Source organism: Lepisosteus oculatus, chromosome 5 (assembly GCF_040954835.1).
Source record: "Lepisosteus oculatus isolate fLepOcu1 chromosome 5, fLepOcu1.hap2, whole genome shotgun sequence".
NCBI lineage: Eukaryota > Metazoa > Chordata > Actinopteri > Semionotiformes > Lepisosteidae > Lepisosteus > Lepisosteus oculatus.
In genome coordinates this window covers 3,565,423-3,585,903 of record NC_090700.1, presented here as the reverse complement: position 1 = coordinate 3,585,903, position 20,481 = coordinate 3,565,423, and the positions used below count along the sequence as shown (strand labels likewise).

The 20,481-nt window shown below is 38.8% G+C and overlaps 1 long non-coding RNA gene across 5 annotated transcripts in view; it reads right to left on the bottom strand.

Annotated features, from left to right (window-relative positions):
* LOC138216030 (uncharacterized) overlaps nucleotides 1-18,800 on the bottom strand; it is a 118,770-nt gene extending 99,970 nt beyond the window's left edge. For 4 of the 5 annotated variants that reach the window (XR_011189601.1, XR_011189599.1, XR_011189602.1 and 1 more), the window contains exon 1: nucleotides 18,620-18,800. This is a non-coding gene — a long non-coding RNA (uncharacterized lncRNA). Of the gene's footprint in view, nucleotides 1-17,745; nucleotides 18,481-18,619 lie in introns of those variants that run through there. The other variant, XR_011189603.1, reaches the window with a different exon arrangement.
* Nucleotides 18,801-20,481: the final 1,681 nt, after the last annotated feature.

The following is a 20,481-nucleotide window of genomic DNA, read 5'->3' as shown; positions in this document are numbered from 1 at the left end:
TCATTTAGGCCACCATGAAAAGTACATTCAGAAGAAGAAAAAAGAAACTCTCTTCACTCCTAATGAGATTTCAGGTCATAGAGAAAACTGAGAAGAAGTGAAGTGTTTTTAAATGAGCCTAATATTTCACAGCACCTGGGTCTAAAACCGGGAATACGTCTGCTCAAATGTCAAGAGTGCGCTATAGTCTCTCCAAAACTGCGAGCGCTCAGCTTCCCTTATTTGCATGAGGTTTTGTATTCCATGATGAATATTTCTTTCAGACCCGGCCATCTTGGAAAGACTTTAAGACACATATGCTAAGCTCCTTAGAAAAAAAAGAATATAATATTATTTTATATGAAGAGAAACACACTGCCAGCTACCACCACAGCCAGTGACGGTCTTTCTGGATTGAAAGGACGCTCCAGTACTTACTGTACCTTCCCCTGTCTGCATGTCCCAAGACTGATCCTTCTCGTTCCCGCCACTCTGCTGTACAACAAACTCTGCTGTACTCCAGGGAGCTGATGTCTTCGGTAAAAGAGACAGTGTACTAGAGGAGCTAAGAAGCTTTTGATGAAATCAGGAAATTGGCGCTCTCTTATGGCTGCAGCATCTCTTCTATAGGGCTGTCTCAACAAACTGGTGTGTGATTTAAAAACATAACCTCTCTCTAATGAACTTAGTCCTCCTCACGCAGTGGGTGCCCAAGCCCCACCATACCAAAGTGAAGAAAATAAAATCATCTTAACATCTTAACATCCAGGGTCTCACAGTGTCTCACAGGCTATGTGGGGTCCCAGAATTAAAACACATCCCTGTCTGCATGTACTTACTGTACATGACAGCAAAACGGATAGTCAAAGGTCAGCAGAGGTCCTCACATCACTTAAGGCTGCATGTGAGTAACGCGGTTGAAACAAATACAAAGACTAACCACACAAGATTTTGAATAACAAAAATACATCGTCAAGATCCGATTTTTTTCATCAATCAAAAGCCAGGTTTCTAAATGTGGTGTTCAAGTGGAAAAAAACCCCAACTAAGATACCTGCCTTGTCAAAGTCACATCATATGAATCAATGTTAAGCAGAACTATATTAAATGTTAAGATGTCCACCAGCTTAACTCAGTTAAAAATTAAAAGCAGAGATTTAGTTGCAAGACTGTATTATTTAAAAATGCAGTGCAGTGTTGTATGAAATACAACTTTCTACTTTTCTGTTGCTGTTTGCAGACAATTCATTTTAAACCTAACAAAAGAAAACAGCTTATGAGAATTTGTAAATTCTCCCATGGAAGATAAAATCCAATACTTACATTTTTTGGCCTAGTTTGTTTGTAAGCATAAAATTGGCATAGCAAGTGGTCAGCAAAAGAACTTGAATACTTCAACTATATTAGTAAAACAAAAACTAAACAGCTTAGATGGAAAAACAAAGAGGGGAAAAAAAACAAGACTTGTTTAAAATCCAGAAATCAAGCTGGGTTCACAGCAGTACAGAAATGAGGGCACTTCTGACAGACAGAAGCACGTAGAATCAGACCTGTTCTGAAATATTCAGGGAGAGTTTCAAAGCTGAAAAATATGGTTAAAATGTAAAGGTGAAAAAATAGCGAGAGATAACATGGATATGAGAACAGAAACAACAAAAACGGAGACGTGAACAACTTTTCACTCGATCACTGTTTTGGAGTACTAGCTTGGACAGGTTTTGCACAGAAGCAGGAGTCTTTGCTAGCGATCCTGGGATTGAATGTTGCGAAAGACATGTCTATGTTTCAGATCCTTCCCCAGCATGCAATTCTTACTTCTCAAATCAGTGAATCCTGATGACTGATTCTGTTCTAACCTAATTGTTAAATGATGCAGAATGACTTCATCACCAGCGGAAGACACAAGAGGAAACCCGCCTTCTCACTCAACTCTGCGGATGCAGACGACTGATTCGCTCTCCCCGATGTCACTCATGGGGACGCTGGATGTTCATTACCCAGCTGAGGGAGGCTGGTTAATTTTTTAAACCCTTCAAAGGCCCAAAATGGAAAGATTTCTGCCTTCCAGCACAAACCTTATCTAGATCCTGATGTGGTTGTTTTTTTATCATTGCCATCTTTCAAGGGTATAAGCTTTAAAAATAAAACTGATATCAAATCATCATATGCAAAGAGATTTGGATCCAAAATGGAGTAGATACTATATATATATGGTTTTATTCTTTATCTAACTGAAGGATACACAGCAATAGGTTCTCACACATGCTACTTCTTCAATAATTCACTCTTTTAAAGCCTGCAAAAAGGCTTCAGCCTCATAATGGTTTCTTCATTCTCAAGGATGGTAAAGTAGTTCTGAAACCAGACACCGGAGACAATTGTAACTCACTTCAAAAGCTTTACTGTACATCGCTTTATACTGGATAGGTTGGCTACACTCTATCGTAGCTACAGGATTGCTCTGACCTTTCAACGTTTATATATTCCAACTACAGGAGAAAAATTCTCCCACTAAAAACGGAATAAAGGAATTCCACATTAAGAAAAGTCCAGTCAAAACATCTGGCCTTGACACTGTCTTATATACTGATTAGTGATACCAACATAGCACAAAGCTTAACTAAAATGGGGCCACAGGCTGAATTTGTTCACTGGCCTCCAGCCTGAAGTTTCCCTGAAAGACTCTAAAGTCTTTTAAAAAATGGCTCGAATATTAACGCACGCTTGTGCAAAGGACAAATTAGAGTCCTAGATTAGTTACCAAATGTTTTAATGCCATTTATTTGTTATCTTTCGTCATTGTACCACACACCATCTGCTGCACATGCATACAATTTAATATCCATTTCTAAATTTGGAAGGGTAAACAAAACTCCTCATGATTCTCTTTGCGATTCCCATCCTCTACGGGGCCGGAGACGTGAATGGAGTTAACCAGGTGGTATGGAACACACACTGTTCGATGGCTCCACGCACTCAACATCAAGTTAGAGAGTCAGTGATTTAACCTGTCATGCCTCATACCCCTGACTTTCTCTTATGGCTTGGATATCTCAGCACTCATCTAAGATTTTACTATGGTCACGTTTTATTGTATTTCAGTACATGCCAACAATTTCATGTTTAAAGTAGGATTTTAAATTTGTTTGGTCAATTTCCCTGAATTAACCTGGGGAGAACAAGGATCATCAGATTGTTGGATAGGCAATTCTGGGGAAAAAAAGGTTCTCGACCTTAATAATTCCAGCTGTTTAAAGTATCTTTTACAAAAATCATAACTTAACAATGCAGAAACTGAGGCTGTCGTTTACATATCATTTTGTTTATTTGGAAAAAAAAACAACATGAGACCATTGTTTTAAAGACCTACTTTAAAAAATTAGATTTCCATATTATGTTATATGACGAAGAAAAGAGTTTTGGTGCTGAATAAAAATCTCTCCCCCTGTAAATTACACCTAAAAGCTTGTCAGGCTCCATTTGCCTCATCTACGTTAATCAAAACTGTCTCCATTAATTAGTACAGACCTTGCCAAATGAAAAAATCACGCCAGTTGTTTGAAATCTAGAAAAGAGTGCTTACGTTACCTTAAACAGATGATGACAATAATACAAATATTCCATTCCATATTTATACATTATATAACGTTTGAAATGTTTGCCACAGTTATGCGCTGTTCCTGGCTTGGTCATGATGAGAAATAAGTGACATGTGATTCTCAGTCACCAGGAGATGAAGCCCCAGATCTGAATTTAAGAACAAAGCAGGAAAGCAGCCTAAAGTGATCAAGTCACCTTCTTTTAAAAAAGTAATTTTTGCAAAAAAGAAAGTAAAGAAATGGTCAAGGTGGGGGGGGGGGGGTCTATTCATCCCTTCAAAGAGTTACAGTAACTAAGCCTTGCATAATTAAAGAGTTCAGCCACAATATATTTCAGCTCAAAGAGCGGGAATATTGGCTGTTATTATGGAATAATTCTCTTGCATCGCACTCTGCTGCCTGAAGTAAACCCCTTACAAGCATGAAAAGCGTAAAACGAAAGCTGTTCAGTGTTGCAATTACAAGATTTTCAGCCCAAAAATGAGTTTTCATCAGGACTGCTCTAAACCCTCGCCTAATCTCTTCTCAGGCCCACTCGAGCAGCATGGGGGTGAGGAGCAAGGACTGCACTCACACTGCTGCTTGTGCTGGCTTCACAGGCTGACAACACAAGCCAGAGATTCTGTTACAGAATATCAGACGACTATTTTCAGTATATAGGGCAGGTCTTCAAGAAAAAAATAAACAGTTTCCCTTTCAAGCCAACCTCTCTTATTTCCTTCTATTCCCAGTGCATAAAAGCAAGTCCCTACAAGTTGTGTTCAAACTACACAATAAGAAAGATGCAAGCACTTTGATCACAGTTTTTGATTTATTCATGCGAAAACTGCCGTGTGCTTAAAATGGCGACATTGCTTATTGGAGCAAGAACTCTAGTAAAAAAAAAAACCTTTACTTTCATTGTACATTATACCTTGTTTATCAGAACCCAGCAATGGAGAGCAAGCTCTCATTTCTAGGTTTCTCAAGATTTACTGTAAATAATAAGCTATTTTATATATGCACAGACAGTTATTCTTTGCCAGCATTCTCTTCAAAAGTTCAGTATAATTATGAAAACATCAAAACCCAAAATATTTTAAAAGAGTGTGTATTTGGGGTAACAAAAAGTAAATACTGCACATATGTTATTTATACACTAGACAGACAGATCTGCAACATAAGCATCAGTATGTTCAGATATTTAATTCCACCTTATCAGCCAACAACATGTTGACCATCAGCATTCCATTGTACTTACTGTTCTCTCAGCCTTGCCTTTCCCTCTCTGTGTGAGCAACAGGATATATGTGCAGTACCTACCCCCAGTAATGCAGACTGCTCAGAGCACTGTTCCTCACAAGCCAGAGCACAAGTATCGTTGACAAACAGGAAGACAAAACCACGTGAAAGAGACACCTGATGCACTGCTCCAACAATGGCATGCATTCATTTTGATCTTACCAGAATTAATTATTACCAGCATCAAAAAGGGCTTGAGTAAATAGCAAATGTCATCTGCACAAAGCACTGAACTGGAGATGACAAGTGTTTTAAAAAATCCCTTGATTTTGGTTTCTTCAATTTCCTGCTGCATAAATGGCAGGATTTATTTTTCCTTGGCATGGCATTCTGTTTCCCAGCTACTCTGTTGCATCACCTTTCATTTCGCTAATGTAATGAACATAAACCTTTATGAGAAACAGTAACTACGTGTGCGAAGTGAAGGAAAAGTGATTGCTACACACAAACCTAAAAAAAAACACACAGACCTCCTTAAAGAACCCAGACAAGACACAGAGAGGGAGCGAGAGAGTGGTTTGATATCAGCGCAAGTGTGTTTCTGGACAAAAAATAGCAAACAGTGATGCCTGGCAGCTGATTCAAATTACCCAAGAGTGCATCTCACCTGCCCTCTTCTGTGAATTCTTGTTTCAGCTTCACACACTGAAACCAGACCACACAATCACAGTGTGTGCAGTGAGGAGCAATGTGATTTTTTTAAAACAGTTCAAAATAATTTCTTGATTAAAAATATTTTCTTCGGAAGCACAGAAAGCACAAAAGATGTTTTCACTTTAAGTCTTAAGATAAAATAAGGAGAGTCCATCTGTATGACTATGTAAGATGTCATGAAGGAGTGGTGAGCAGTGGAACACAGCAGTTAGTGTCTCCAGTGTGGGACAGGTCTGCCCCAGATCTGACACACGTTCATTAAGCCAGCGCCGCCACTGCTGAACCACTGCGTCAGCCAGAGAGCTTCCCCACCAAGTGTCACACGGAGGAAATGGTCACTAGATTTTTTTTGGTTAAGGTGTGCAGCATAGTAGCTTAACAGTAAATCAGTCCACATGCCTCCAGAGTAATTTGAAAAGGAAATCCTGTTTCATTAACATCATGGTTCAATTACTTGGATTTATGGCATTTGCTCCGACGGCAAACAATAAACAAAAAATGATTACACCATCAGGCACAATACGCATAAAACATCTTGAATTTAAAACAGTGTTATTATTGATCATACTCATTATGAGAGACACATATGGAGGTTTATCCTCACTGCCTATGGACTCACACTGCTCTAAAGGAGGAAATGAATTGAGCACGTGGCTCTGCTGAATGTCCCCTAATCAGAATATGTTGTACCATGAGCAGTGACAGACACTTGTAGTGCCTGTCACTTTGCAGGTCACCAACAGCACAGCCGGTGTGTGGCCACAAGTGTGATGATCACACTCAAATTACCGTGACGACTGGAAACACTTAGATTAAAGGAAGAACCAATTTTGATTCAGTTCTTTTAATATTGCACTGATCTGCTTGGTACACATAACAGAAATACCTATCACACATACTGTATACTGTCAGGTGCTGATTGTTTCTGACTACTATGATCAATGACTTCTCTTCATTCAATCATTACCATGTTATTCACCTCCTACTGTATTATTCATTCTATATCTTGCACCGCACAGTATTGCTATCATTTATGCTGCAACTTTAGTTTATTACATCACTTGACATGCTGGACAATGTGAGAGTTTCAGTAAATTATGAAACTGTGATAATTTACTACACAAGTTGTGATTTTCTTTTAGGGGACTTTGGCTAAAGAACAACGATTTAAAATTAGAATTAATAATTAGAATTAAATTACCTGAATTCCAAATCACATGCTTCATATAAACAGACCTAGCTGAAATTATACAAACCTCTTGACTGCAGATTAATCCATTTAACAATTACAAATCACCAACATGCAATTTACAATGAATCCAACTACCCATTACTCAAAATAAAGAATGCAGAGAGAACACATGCCCACACAATATCCAAACCCATACAGGGGGCACCCTTTGTTATGCCTTGGAAATGCCATTCTGAACACATCATTTAACCTTTGTCACAACAGTAACAAAATACCTAAGCTTCATTAAATTTAATTTTGCACACCTTTTATCTGATAATTTCACATTCTCCAAGTCACTTTGAAGTAAGAAAAACATCTGGCCCCTTTTCTTATAAATGGGATTTTTTTTCAAATCTGACCTGTCTTTCTAATTGCATGTTAAATAATTCTTAAGACCAATACGCTGATTCGAAAATAGTGAAATCTTCACTATTTACCTCATTTATAAACCTGAACCTCTCAGTCTGACCTCTGCTTGATAAGATGAAGTAGTGACCCAAGACCCTGTGCTCTGCACTTTGAATTACTACGTACAATGCTTCAATAATTATTTAATTACCTGATGCATCACCAATTTTTTTGTAGCCCCATAGGAGACTGTTGTGCGAAATAACTTATTTATTGTTGGCAGCGTAACCTATTACTACAGTTACTATAATTAATTAAAAGCAGCTAAGTGTTTATAATTAGCATTGAACATATGTAATTACAACACAACTAGAATGTAATAATATTGATTCCTCTTGGACAATTACAGAATGTATTTTAAAACTCTTCTAGGGCAGGAATAAAGAGACACTTGTTTACAGTGTAGCTTCAAGCGCTGTCTGTTATCCTTTCAAAATTTACTACTCTTAATAATAACTTATTGAATAATTATGAGAAGAAGAAATTGTCATTATCATCATCTTCATCATCATCTTTCTTCTCATTATCAGCATCAGAAGGCCTGTGTGCCACATGTGTGACTCAGTGTGTTTCACCGTCTCCTTTGCATAGAGGTGAGCCCAGCTTCAGTACCGTCTCCTTCATGGTGAACATAATGTGTCCATAAATAGCTCTGCTAAATTCCATCAGCCTTCTTATTTCACCATTGCTTCCTTGACAGACTTTAACAACAGAGTAAAGTTCACATACTGCTTTCAAGAGTTTGGTTTCTGTTTGGTGTATGCCTGCTCAAACAAAGCTGCTGGTTGTGTGTGTGTACTTTGGGGAAGAAAAAAAAAGACAAAAAGTATCTATATCCAGTCTGCTTTGAGTTTTTAAACTTGGTAGAACAGGAAACTGTAGATGCAGGCACAAAAAAGCAACACACAACACTGGCTCGCTAGAAGATCGTTGCTCTTTACGACATACACTGAATGTTTTCCTTTGGAATTCGAGTAATAAGCCAGAGTTATTATCACAGCGTGGCCACAGACGTCTTTACTTTAATAATCCATCTTAATTTCATTCCAGTTCAGTTTCAGCAGCACACGAAATGCTGCAGAAGCGAGGACTACCTGTGATGTTGAATAACTGTGCAGTAAGGTTCTCCAAAAGCATAATTAAAATGAACATATGCTCCTACACTTGCCAGTGGTCAGGTCTGTCATCTGATGATTCCTGCCCCTGGGAACGCTGCGTTTACTGTGTCATGTCAAGCACCAGCTTCTGCAGCAGGTTTTCAGACCATGACCTCCTTGTTTTTTAAAAAAAAAAACTAATAAAAAACGTCACTTTATCGAAGGATTCCAACATGCGACACCTTGCCATAATGAACAACTCGCCGCACAGCAGCCATTCTGGTGGAGTTGCTTTAAAGACAAAAATTGCCTTCACTGTTTAGCCATTCAGCAGTTAAGAACAAACCTATTGCACTGATTAATTATTTTAAGCATAGCTGTGAACTACTAAATGTAATGAAATTGTACTAATAAAACATTACAAAAAGGAAGCATGATGCTGCCAGATCTGCAGTATCAAATTCACTGACATGCAGTTATATAATGCCCCTTTTTTCCCCGAACTTTGATCTTAAAATTCTTCTTGTTTTTCCAAGCAGGGGTGTGTCTCTGTCCCACAGAAATCAATAGCAAGCCCCAGATAAACTGATGTAGACTGATGCTTTGATAAGACTTAGGTCCTTTAACAAAACTATTGTAGAGAATATAAAAAAAAAGGTTTTTGAATGGATTAGCAAAGTAATACCTCTTAATGGCTGAAAATGTGAAACTTAAGAACAAAAAGAAACAGCAAGCAAAAAATACACACAGTCCATTGAAAATAAAATGTCCCATCCATCCATTTTGGAGTGGGGGAGAAGCCGGAGCCTGTCCCAGCACGCAACAGGTAAAAGGCAGGATACACCCTGGACAGGACACCAGTCCATCACTGGGCAAACAATACAATGTCTAAGGACCTAAAACTAAAACTACTCATAAAGACCATTTTCCATATAAACATCCATATTTCAGTGGAAGGCACTCATTAATATATGGTTATACTATACAATATTTTAAAAATTAAAGTGCTTTCCTCTTAGATCAACATACAGTATATAGGTCTAACAGTAGATACGTGTGCAGAATCTTTTAAAAGCCTCACATAACAAAGCTCATCTTTTATCCGTGTAGAAGTTAAAAAAAAAATCATTACCATGATTTAAAACAAGCTAAACTCCAAAACATTTATCAAGTGCTTCGTTTGGAAAACGTGGCAAATAAAAAAATCTTCCATCAGCCATAAACAACTGATTGTTGATTAAAAATGTGGACACTGCTTAATAAATCCACTCTACAAGTATACAGATACACAAAGAAAATACAAGTCTAAGCTTTATATCAATAGCTCACTGTTCACGGACATAATGCTGCAGTATTTGCATTTTACATTGTGAGCTGATAGGTGAGCTGATTGTTTGTATAGTACTGTTCCTTGCGATAAAACACAGAGCTCGAGTCATGTGATTTCATGAAAACTCCACACGCTCGGTGTTTGGTATTTGACTTGAATCTGTACAGCCAGTCAAAAATGCAAGAAAAAATACAAGCATGTCCTGCTGGAGTAATGGAGATCCTGATAGTGGATGCTATCGGTACCACTGAAGCCAGCCTGCCTGTCTGTGAGCGAATTCGCCCGAAGAATGAAACGTTTTGCTTCAGCAACAAGCAGACTGGTCCAGAGAAACCTGCTCCTATGGGACAAACCACATCCTGGAGGGCAGGGGCTCACACTCTGGCCCAGGACCATCACATCTGCCTGATCCTTCTGCAGAATCTTTTTCAGACGGTAGTGGCAAATCTCCAGTAAGAAATAACCTGTACGTCAGCAGAATTAGCTGTAGCTGGCCGTCTGCATGAAATTTGCTTAGCAGACTCCCTTTTCCACGGGGAGTTCCATTACAGAAAATGTACATTACATGAACAGTACAAGGAACAAGCAGGCACAATAAGGTAAAATATATTAAACTAAACAAATGACAATAAAAACAAAATTAAAGAATTAAAACAGTGCACAGAATTTGTGGATACAGAGCAGTGATGTAAAAACTGTGAGAATATACTGTATACCCTGTTTACACTGAGTAAGTGCAATTAGCAAGTGGAAGAAGTTATTTGCTTTAGTAGAATGAAGGATAATTATTGTGAATTAAGAGACAACACCTACATATGCAAAGATCTACTGTATATACAATGTGTAATGTGATCCTTAACTTGGTGAACAGACAAAGAAACATCATCATCCAGAAGCATAGCAAACATCTAAGGAAATAACTGCAAACAACTATCCTACACACAGAGTGAAAAATGTATCTGCTTTGAGAGACTGCTGAGGATGAGTTGTAATCTTTGGCAAGTTAGGTCTGTGGGGTGAATGCCACTTTCATATCACTCCATGTATTTTTCCAAAGAAAGTTATCATACCAGTTTGAGAATTTAAAAAAATGAATGCAGCGTAGTGTAAGAGTTATTGCAGGATGGAGCTGAGATTCCGGTTTCTCTCTGGTAGGTCACTGCAGCACTGAGGGGCGAGCGTGGAGAACAGACTCTAGCAATGAGAAAACACATGGTACAGAACTCCTGAAGAAAGAGGAGTGAAGAGGATAAGTAGGGATGTAAGGACAGATAAGATACTGAGGGCAGGAAACAATATGCATGCTTTGGGCCATTAAGGGATTTACAGCTGAAAGATGAAATCATCATCTTAGGTGGGTCAGAGATCATAAGTGACTAGAGACAGAGCGGTGGCTGTTGTAGTGTTTTAATTCACTGTTGCTTTGCCCTTGCAAGACCTCAGAGAAGTGTGGAACTGTCACGGTGAGCCTTGTCCCGTGTGTTGTATTGCTGAAGCCAGCTGGTGTGTTCTACAGTGTGATGATCTGGGGAAAAATCTCCTTTAACATAAGAACATCCTGGTGTGCAGGTTAAGGGTAACTTTACTTCTTAGTAAAACATTGACAAAGTCCTTAAATCAGCAGTTTTTTTTTGTTCTTAAAAGCTCAAAAAGGAATTCCTGACTGCTCTGGACAATGCCAGACTGCACAATATCAGGGTTACAATGGTACGGCATCTGGAAAACAGCTGAGGTCTTGCCATGGTGTGAATGCTGGTAAACATCTGGGGGGTCAACACCATCAATGCCAGTGTCATCCACTGGAAAAAACTGTGACTGGCCAACGTAGTTGAGCATCCCACAGCAGTCTGTCCAGAGGCTGATCAGGCCTACGAGTCAGGAATGCCTGGAATTATGCTGATGTTCAGGGAAGCTATACCCAGTATAAGCTATGCAATGTATTTATTCTGACAGTGTGTCTCATTTCACAATGAGAAAAAATATCAATCCTTTGGTATGAATTTAGTTCACATTTTCTTTTATTTTGGTTGATACTGACATAAGATATGGGGTGTGGAGTTTTGTTTAAAAGGTAAAAGTAAAAACATAATTGCTCTCCAATATTAATTTAAGATATTATCAGATAATGTGCCCCCTGCTGTCAGTCACGTGAATGGACCACGCATTCACACACGGTTTCTTGTAGCGGAGGTAGCAGAGTAATGTAAAAGACAGCCAACTTAAAGTGACATACAAAATATTTATTGAAAACACCTCACACAAATAAGTATTAAGAGGTTATTAAAAGTGGCATTTCCTGAGCCCAAGACCGCTAAGGACCAAAGCGACCCTCACACTCGCAAAGAAACACGACAGCTCAGGGGGATGAAGCTGGCTTCCACAGAAGAGAAGAGACCGGACAGTCTCACCTCTCGAACGGCCCAGTCTTGAGAACCATTGAAATGGAAATAAATCCGCCTTCCACAATAAAAGGAAATACAGCCCCTTTTCAGCCCCTAAATTTAGTGTGGCCTCCTATGTGGTCAGAAATACCTGCACTGTTCCAGTCCCCAAAAACAGGCTAAAAAAAAAAAAGTTTTCTTGGCTCTGCAAGCCAGTGAATACTTACTCCACCAGGGGAAAATACTTGTCTTTCCAAAGGATGCAAGTGGATCAAGAGAACATAGAGACCGACTGACTTGACCTTTCACCTTCTATACTGTACCAAGCTGGTACCACACAACTGGCCAATGACTTACAGCATTAGGACATTTCCACAGCAGTTTTGTCCTAGCAACAGACATGCCTTTGGCGTGTGAGGGGAAAAGGGACTGTAAGCCAGCACCCCCACCAACCCAACATTACAGATGTTTAAAATATTTGCTTAAGTCCATTAGATCTGAGAGCCGCGTTTCTTTTGTGCATCAACATATGTACTCAGTGAATGTTATATATAAATTTGTCTATGTACACACAGTATAACAAATACATTTCTTCAGAGGCAAAATATGCCTCCATAATTAAATTGCCATTGAAATATACAATAGTGATTAGAGAACAAAAACCATGCTTTCATTGACCAACATTTTAAAGGCAATAACAATGTGACATTTGGTTTGCACATAAAAATGTACCATTCCATGAAGGCTTACCTCTGAATTCTCAAATAAGCAATGTAGTTTAATTTGCAATCTTCAAGATTTTCGATTTATTCACTGTTTATTCACTTTGAATAAGCAGAAGCAGCAAAAAAAAAAAAAGTTTCAGCCTGGACTAGGAGTGTTTTAGGGCTCCACAGAAATAAACCACAAAAAAAAATAAAAATGCTTTTACACATAACCTGGTGTTAACTACAGCTTCAATTACACTATTTCATATGAAATTAGTTTTTGCCAGTACATTAAACTATCAGAGGTAAAATAAGATTGCACTGCACATTTCTGTATTTTATTACAGAGTTATAAAACAATAAATCAATAAAAAATAATTGTCCCTATCACTGAGCCCTGAGGAACCTCACTGATAACCACATCCAAGATTGGTTCTTATAGTTCTTAATGTTCTAATTCATTAGAAATGGTGATAATTAGATTCCATTTTCATGTTAATGAAAAAAGAATTATGAAAAAAAGAAAATGTCAAAACACTATAGCACATACAGTATATATCATTAACATTAAGCCAGTAGACTTTGGAATTAACTGTTATTATTTCCTTTCCAGTTTCACATACCCAAACAGTATATCAAATATACAGCATAAAACATTTACAGTCACAGTGAAAATACCAATGAGTTTCAAAAATAGTTGCTAACATTATAAGAAGATAATTAGATTATGTATGTGGCATATTGGAATATAAAATACAGCGTAAAAAAGACTAAAAATACAATATTCCAATCTGGTATTCTGGTATTTAAAGACAGAATATCGAGTGTTAATTGAAACACTAATTATTTCAATAATGAAAAAAAAAAGATTTTAAAAGGTTGGTTCTGTGCAATGTTACCAGTCATAGCAGCATATAATAGTTTGTTGAATAGTGATACTTTCATTCTAAATGTGTATCAAGTGGTATATTCAATTAATATAATTTGGACTTATTATACCATGCATTAATTCAGAGAACATGTACATTAAAAATTTACATGGCTTGATTTATCCTTTAGGCAAACTGTGAGACACTGACCAGCTAGGACTATGAAAAGAAAGAGTATGGTTGTGCTTAAAATGACCTAGGCACATTTTTGTAACCTAATGATCTAAACTGATCATTAGAGTTACGACATCAAGAATGATGTAACTGTTTTTTGACGAATGCTCTGTGATAATACGAGACTACACGTTTCTCATGAAGAGCACAGTGAAGTACCCAGAATTACAGGAGGACAAAGAGCATTGTGGAAGTGTGAACCCATGTTTTGGAAACCATCTAAAGTAAACCGAATAACTCAGAAAGACTTAGTTCCTGAGTTTTGGGTTTTACCATTTAAAATATTGATAGTCCATCAGAGCTGCCTTAATTCAGCCTTCTCAAATCAGTGTTATAAAATGTAAAAATTATACTAATGAATTCATATTAAATTAATGAATGCAAGTTGTTTTATTTACAAATGCTGCACTGTGTGTCTTTCACATTATAATGATGGAAATTCCATACTTCATATTGTCATTTGACTTATTTTATCATACAGCAATTAAATTAAAAAAACAATGTGCCGGTATTCCTGGGAAACACTGTCAAAAACTAAAAAGATTGCATCTGATGTTATTATTCTTCAATATTTGACTTTTACAGACAAAAAAATCAATAAATTTGACTCATTTTCTGAAGTCCTGGATTGAGACAGAATTTATTTTAATTTCTTCATATCTCTGTATCATAAGAACTCTTACTGTACATAACTCTTATCTTTAAACCCTACAATAGGCATACTCACTCTTTAATACAACGCAACGTTTAAATAAGCCCTAACAATGTGAAGAATCTTTTTGCAACATTGTATTCAGTTTATGTGTCCAAAAAAGGATTTGACACTTTTGCTAAATGATTTAAGGACAAAAAACGCTCTACAACTCATATAAAAAATATTTTGAAATAAAAAAAGGTTTAAATCTTAGATATCACAGAATTTGGTATTAAGGTTCTGAGCCACATTGCACTAGATTTCCATTTCTAACAGCGTACCGGAAAGCAACTAATACAGAGCTTCCAGACTGCTTCTTTAACTATTTAAAATTCATTTTTAAATTTGAGCTAAACGCACATAATCAGTGCATAACAGAATCTCGACTGAAATAATTTGCAGTAATAATAAAGAATCTGGCTAGTTTAGTGATGTAAACCGTAACATTTATATAACTATGCAAAACACTGATAATAGAAAATAAAAAAAACAAACAGCAAAAGTCGAATGGAGCTCCCAAGTAATTGAAAACTGGAGAAACAATCAGAAAATAATTTACATACGCGCAACAGCAATGAAATTGATCCTCTTTTTTATTCTCATAAAAAATAAGGTTCTCAATTTGGAAGCACATTTATATATTTTATCACGTAATACTACTTAATTAAGAAAACGTGTACATCTATAGACTGTTCTGTTGTATAAAAACTATGTGCAGGGTTTAAAACACTTAATCACGGCTGTAAAATAATTCATGTAAGGACGTCATTTCAGAACCTCTTGATGAAAATCATTACCTTGACAAATTAGAATAGTAAACCTTTGTTTTAACTCCGTGAAAAGAGAATACTCTTGATGCATAATTACATGTATATTTCAGTAATGTATCTCTGCTAATTATTTACCTTGAAAGCGTACTGTAAGGTACTCTAAATCTTTACTGATTATACTGCTGAACATCAAATGGGTCTGACAAAATAGTTTCCCTCACATAAAAATGCACAGCCGGTAATTTCCCCCAATTCCCTTTCTTCACTTGAGTAACTTAACTTTTGAGTCGTTGTCATGAAGGAAATCGGTGCTCAAGACTGTTCCGCGGTACGGCCAACAGCAGAGGTCATAAAACCCAGGAATCCGAGAGCTACTCTCAGCTGGACTCCTGTTATAATAAAATACTACCCGTTTTCATTTTTAAACCCCTTCGTCAGATATTCTCCAGGTACTGTATGTGATCGCTACTCTTCATGTCAGACCTGACTGAAAAGCAATAATGCATCAATCCAGGCAATTTTTAAAGGCTAACCCGACGCTCGAAACACAAGCACACCTTTCTGCACTGAGCCATTTCAACAGAAAAATCTATCACTGCTATACTGTAGTTCACACAGCCTTTGAAGAGCACACGAACTAGTTCTTTTTCATTAAGTCACTTTTCACACCGGTGTAAAAGAACTGCGTCTCTCACGAGAGGGTGAAAGACATAGACACCCGTAATATGAAGTTGTATCAAAACAGAATAAAATAGTAAGAAAATATACACTGGAATCAGAACCGCATAATAGGATGATACTGACAACAGCTCAAGACAAAGGGGAGGCAAGAGATCTAGTAAATAAAACAATAAAAATAGAAAAAGTAACAAAAAATCAAACTCATTTCAAAGTACTCTGAAATTGTGTAAAAGCCTACAAGTAAAAAAATAAACTATGAGTGCTCCCTGCACAAACGAGGCGGTGCAATTATAACATCCTATACGCAGATGTCACCTGCTCCGCAGACGGATAACAGTGAAGAGTTCTCGTCTCTTCAGAAACGAACAGGTAGACAAGCTCTTCGCTCTGCATGTAAATAGAGAGAGACACACAGTTCCAGAGAGTTTCAGACTGGCAGAAAGTTGTTTTAATATATCCAATGCCTGCGTTATATATAGTAAAATCAAGATTTGTATTTTTCATTAAATATGCAACACTCCAAAAGTTAAAAATAAATAAGTCGTTTGCTTACGGTACTCAGCAGCAAACATAGCTCTCAAACCGGGGCTTTTAAAAAAAAATCACATTTACACCCAGAGCTTTAAATGGTTAAACAACCTTATGGCTATGATGCCGTGCAAGAATGCGTGTGTCGCTACCACCTTTCCAATAAAGTATAGCACTATACCTTCAAGGTCAAAGACACCTGTTTCACAGAGAGTGCAGCCATTGAACTGTCCACGTCGCAACTTCAAATAAATAACGGCGCTGCTCATAGGAATCCCAGTCCTTGTAATATTCTAATAATAATAAAAAAATATACAAAATAACAATAACAACAACAAAAAGTTTGGCTTTCTTGTGCTTCAGTTATAATCTTTATCTTTATTCGTGTACCCAGTTTACATATTTGCTTTTGGTGACCAACGTAGTATCAGCGAAAGCTACACGTTAAAATAACGTTTCCACGTTAAAACAATGAAGAGTACTGATAATCTGGAGCATCGCTGCCAAAAAAAAAGAGGAGGGAGGGAGGGCGCGTCATGATTTAGCTTGTTTCTGCTTCTTAAAATAATATATAAAAATGCCGGTAAGTTCCTGCCAGGGGTGCTCGCATGTCTGCTTCCAGTAAATGGATTTATTTTGACAAATATCGGGGAGAATGAATCTACATTTTGGCTCACCTTGAGAGCGTATTACACTAGGACCGGTGGATAATCACCCGAAGGACCTGACCCTGCCATATTCCCCACTCCCAAAACGCGAACAGTATCTCATCTTTGTTTTTCTTGAAAGTCGTTTTGTCCCCCTTTCCGTTTCGTTGGCCCGGCTGTGCAATATGTTAAGCGGAGCCCCCGCTTGCGAATATAAAATAACATTTGCGTTGGCAAAACTGGCATTTCACAACACTTCGCCTGTGATAAAAAGAGGGCATTCATTTTGTAAAACATGGCACCAAAATGTTGGGTGCTAGGAGCGAAGCTTTTCTTTCATCACCGAAAAAAAATATATCCGTGTACACCAGCTGAAGAGTTTGCAACACAGACGTGACCGCTACACAATTTTAAAAACCCGAGTATCAGCTTTGGAGAGAATTAAAGACGGGCTTTCAGCTTTTTTAATATGATTTGTTTTTTACAGAAGGCAGGTATTTCATGAGAAGACAGACAGAGAGAGGGGTTTGCCCGTAATTCGGCAAAGAAGAGCTCGTACCCCCATTGGAAAAAAGGCAGATCAAGAATTTGGAGTTTGATACAAAATTGATCAACAAAACCGCTAAAAAGAAACCAGTCTTATCATTCCTACCTTCACCGAGCCGAAGAAACGGGAATCCGTAAATGTATCCCTCACTTACAAATGGTAAGAAAGTTCTCACAAACGCTGGTTTGAGAAAACACACCACGGGCAAAATTAGAAAACGCTACTTAATGTTGAGGCTACAAATAGTTAATAAACATCCCCTCCCACCTTTTATCTCTTTATCTAAACTGTCGTTTATTTATTTACTTATTCCTTCTCTCTCGGAGAAGCTTCCCTTTAGTTGACCACCTTATTATAACATATTTGCTTTTTCCCAATTTTTCTCTACTTTTTTCAAGCACCCACGGCACAAATAAACGCACTTCAGCTGTCGGCTTTCATCGCACATCACAAACAATGTAATTACTGAACAACGGATCCTGCGATACGAAGACCTTCTCCGCGTACTTCCACCAATTTTGAATTATTACAGAGGCCAAAATCTGTGTGCCCACTTAAAAAAAAACTACGCATATTCCCGAGCATCTGAAAACTGTCATTCCCATCATCTTTCTCCGCTCTGTCACGCGTTCAACAGCTACTTGCATCACCCCGCAAACGAAGTCAGTGATACTTGCAACACATAATGCTTAATCCAACTTAATCTAAATCATGTCAAAACTATCCGTAGCGAAATAGGAAATAGTTATTAATCTGTTTCTCTGCGATTATTTCTTGATGTTTAGTCCCCAAGAACACCTTGAGGCGACTGGAACTCCCTTCCCCGTCCCTGTATTTAGCGAATTCACGTACTTGTTAAAAAAAAAAGTTTTTTCACCCCCCCCAAAATTTGTTTGGATAACAAGAAATTTCTGTTCTTATAAATAAAACGGACACTTTATCAACACCAACCCCCTCCCCTTCCTTCACCGTTTCTTACCTTCTGCTCCCAGATCGCTCTCAAGAAGCGGCGACGCCTGCGTTTTTAAAGCTTCCCCGATTTCTTGCCCCGGCGGGTGTTTTTTCGCGTGTTTTTAATATTTTTCCTTACTTTGTGTCATTTCTCACTTCCATCTTCTTTCATCTCATCAATAAACACACGCGCTGCAGCCTACCTTTGGAAGGACACCAGCCCGTCCCACCGTGCCCGCCTCCTTTTTTTCCTATTGGCTGGAGGTGAGGGAGGGTCACGCCCCCCCAGCGGTCATTGGCAGAGAAATTCCTATCCGGGCGGCGGAAGGCTGCGTTTTACGTCACTCAACATCCAAGCGCGCCAATCACAACATCGCACACCCACTGTTTATAGAGTTGTGGAAGGTTGAAACTAGCGCCATTAGGGCTCCTCCCCCGTAACCGATTTCCCTGAAATAGGACGGGATATTGGAGCCAATATGAACACCCAAGGCGCACAGTTTCTTCACCATACCTACTGTACAAACCTTACGCACACTACCCAGCGGACAAAAAGCACTGCGTCGATCCCGCATTATCTTTAGTAAATGGATAGTTTTGCATTTGTACTACAGTTGTCTTTTCTTTTGAACGCAAGTCCGAAGTTGCAAATAGTTTTTATTCGAGATCAGAGTGATGGTAGCAAAAAAAAAAACTCCCAATAAGCGCCAGTGAACCATCTTACTAGGAGACCGTCCATTGATGACTATACACGTCTATCATGTCGTGTGACTTCAGATTGGGTGAGCGAGTTGTCCGTAAAGCTGTCGGGGGTGATGCTCTGACGAGCATTGGGCGATTCCGCCGTCCGTCATTTTTTTCCCCCTTGCCATCAAGTTCGATTGCTTCCCGTCCCCCTTTTACTTTCTACGCATTTCTATTTTCTCATTTATTTATTTTTAAAGACAACGACCCTAGTTGACCGCAAGCCAACAGTAAAAAAAAAAAAGAGAGGAAAAAAAAAACCACCTACTGACAGCCCGCACGGCCAATGAGACGGCGCCCAGGCGCGCCGGGCTGCCAGGATCTCCAATGGCGATGGGGAGCCCGGTGATTGGCACACAAGTAGGGCAATTGGGGCTACGAGTTTTGTTTCGCTCGGTACCTCTGTCTAGACGGTGACAGGTGTGTGCGCCCGTCTGAAGTCTAGACTCCAAGCGATCAGCCTTAAAGCGGCAGCGAGCGCTAAAAGCGGGGCCGCCCGCACCCCCTTTTTTAAAAAAAAAAAACATATTCTCTCTCTCTCTCTATAAATATATCTCTGTTTCCCCTCGGGCAGGGCGCACACGATCCGCCGGTTGAGAGGGACGAGCCGGTTGCATGCCCTGCCTGGCGGGGAAAGGTCGTAACGGGGAAGCTTGAAGCGAGCGAAAGAGGGGAGACGCGGGGCTGGCGAAGTCTGGCCGATGCGCCAGGAGGGCAGTCGTTGCGCACAGGGGCATAAAAGCGGATTTTTTCTGACGCGCTTCTCCCCCCAGCTGCCCGGTTGCATGCGATTGCGTCTGTTACCATCAGTATTATTGCAACTATACGGGACGTTGATCTCCGCTACAGGCTTTCAATCAATGCATTTATTGTCGATTTTGTGATTCCGTTGCTCCTTCCCCGAATGTGATAGAACTACAACGTTACATCTCATGAAAAGCTGAAATACAAACACTCGCAACCCGATTCTTTTCTGGGGGTGAAAGAAAAGCTTTTGAAGTGTGTGTGTGTTGGTGGGGTAATAAAAGCTTTGACTACAAAAAAAAAAAACACGTTCAGACACATAAATGCACAGCGCAGAGTCCCCGTCTCACGGGACTCGCCATAGTCGTAGTCTAGCAGTAATTGTTCTCTAAATCTCGAATA